The 2692-nt window shown below is 34.4% G+C and overlaps 1 pseudogene; it reads left to right on the forward strand.

Moving 5' to 3' along the window:
- The first annotated feature begins 296 nt into the window (after positions 1-296).
- LOC116422706 lies at positions 297-1243 on the forward strand (annotated as a pseudogene).
- Positions 1244-2692: the final 1449 nt, after the last annotated feature.

Raw genomic sequence — 2692 nt, forward strand, 5'->3', positions numbered from 1 at the left:
CAAGTTAAGAAATCAACTAGGAAAGGAACATGAAGGTAGAACTATCCAGATGAGGCACTTTGAGTTTTTTTCAGCACTTCAGTCAGTGAATTAATCATCTCAAGGACTCAGTAAATTCAAGTGACTCATTTTATTGATTTCTTTGAATTGTAACTTATTGGCCTAAATAAATGAAATGACTTTTAGAATAGTCATCATTTTTAACTACAAATCCAGTCTTAGGCTTTATATTTATCCAATCTTTTTTCTAAAACTTGTGCTTTCGGGTATTAGGTGGGAAAAGTATAATAATACTGATGTGGGAAGGAAAGAATAAAACTTTTACTAAGAATTTTAACCTTTTAGGATTATTGAATTCAAACCCAAATGAATTCATATTCTTAACACTTATTCTTATCATTTTTATGGTGGCAGTTATGAGGAAGACAATCTTGATTCTTCTGATTTGCCTCAAAATCCGGCTCCATACTCCTATGTATTACTTTCTCAGCCATCTCTCCTTCATAGAGATCTTGCACACCTTCAACATTGTTCCCAAGATGGCTGATAATTTCATATCTGGCAGGAAGTCCATCACATTTGCAGGTTGTGGGGTTCAGATCTTCCTCTCCCTCATCTTTTTGGGTTCTAAATGCCTTCTTCTTTCAGCCATGCCTTATGATCACTTTGTAGCCATTTGCCACTCACTACATTATTCCATCCTCATGAACCATCAGATCAGTGTCCTTATGCCTGCTGGATGCTGGCTTGTGTCAACTATCAATTGTACAATTCACACAACTTATATATTGCACCTCTCTTTTTTGTGGCAGAGGAACATTGACCACTTTTTCTTTGAAGTTCCAGCCATTTTTAACTCTCCTGCATTGACACATTATGAAGGAAGAATGAATGTGAGTGCTTTATTCTTCTTCCTCATTCCCTTTCCCATCATTCTTGCCTCTTATGATCAGATTCTCTATACTGCACTTCACATTAAATCTATGGATGCCCAAAGAAAAGCCTTCTTTATTTGTTCCTCCCATCTGGCTGGGGTTGTCATGTACTATGGACGATGTATTTTTACATGAGACGAAAGTCATATCACACTCCAGGTCAGGACAAGGTCTTAGCCATCTTATATACCATTCTCACTCCCATGCTCAATCCTATCATCTATAGTCTCAGAAATAAAGATGTCTTATGTGCCCTGAAGAAGGTTTTAGGAAAGGCTCTTATACACAGAAATAGATATTTATTTTAAATCAGATTTTATGTCCATTGATGACCTATTAGAAATGTGTAGAAAATATCCCAAATAGTATTCCTGCATTTTGGGAGTTGACACCAAAAATGATCCTTCTTGCTATCTTTAGATATACAACAAAATCATCTAAATAAACTAGATATTTTCCTGTACAAAGAAAATCTATTGACCATTCCATTTATTTCTTTAATTTACTGCATCAATTTTGGATCAGTTTAGACAAAGAATGAAACTCATGTCCCAGTCTTTCCATTACACAATATTCTGATAGAGTGTAGCAACCAAATGATAAAATAATACTTTAAGATGATTTAAAATTTTCTTCTTTACTGAGAAAAGAAAATAGTTTTATCCTGAATATATAGAAAGGTCACTTGTGATTTTGTGGTTGCAAAATCTGAGATTTCCCTTTGAATCAATGAATACAATTATCTAGGATTCTGGATTATTGCTTGATATGTGACTTTATATCTCCACTGATATAAAATATAAAACCTTCTTTATCCTATGAGTTTTATGCATGCTACATCATAAATATTTCATAAAGCCTTTTTTATAATGTATACACATATTTGTCTGAATTTTGATGCTATGAATTTATCTTTCAACTTATACAACTTCTGCTTCTCATTTTTCCTATATTACAAACCTACCTCCTCTCTCTTGCTTATTTAATAGAATAGAATAATATCTAATAGAAAAGCCTGGCCTTGCCACCCTTTCTAAATCCATTCTTAGTGCATAATAATATGGATTGTACACAGTGTATACTATTCTCTTCTCTCCCTTGTTTTACTGTTTGATTTCAGCCATGAATCATTCACTCCTACTTCACTTCTGCACATATTCTGCTGAACAAAAATGAAGGCACTCCTGTACCCATTCTGAATAGGACAACAACGTATTAACGATTCACAACCTAAATTGGACTCTCAGTGCTACCAGAATAGCTTACTACATCTGTCTACTTACACACTATCCTACTTTCCACAATGGCTCTTTCAAACTTTTTTCATCATCCTTAAGCTTCACATGGCCGTCTATACTCTTTCCCTCATAGCTAAGAGTTGTATCTCATTTTTTTGCAGGAAAAAAAATGAGGTAAGAATCTTTGTTTTCTCTCCTCAACCTCATTGCATATCAATGCCTTTTCTATCTCCTTCACTCTATTTCACATGATGAAGTTGTTTTAATCTTTATTAAGGCTAACCCCCTCTATCTGCTCAAGAAATATATTCCTTCCTGTGTCCTCTGATTGTCTCCCTGTCATCCCTAACCTATCATTAATTTTTAATATCTCTCTCTACTTGTTCATTTCTTATTGTCTATAAACATGCCCATGTCTTCCCAATCCAGCTGCCAAAAAAAAAAAAAAAAAAAAAACCTTCACTGGATCCTTGCATCCTTGCCAATGAGTATATATCTCCTCTGTCTTTTGTGGCTAAA

This window comes from Sarcophilus harrisii, chromosome 3 (assembly GCF_902635505.1).
Source record: "Sarcophilus harrisii chromosome 3, mSarHar1.11, whole genome shotgun sequence".
NCBI lineage: Eukaryota > Metazoa > Chordata > Mammalia > Dasyuromorphia > Dasyuridae > Sarcophilus > Sarcophilus harrisii.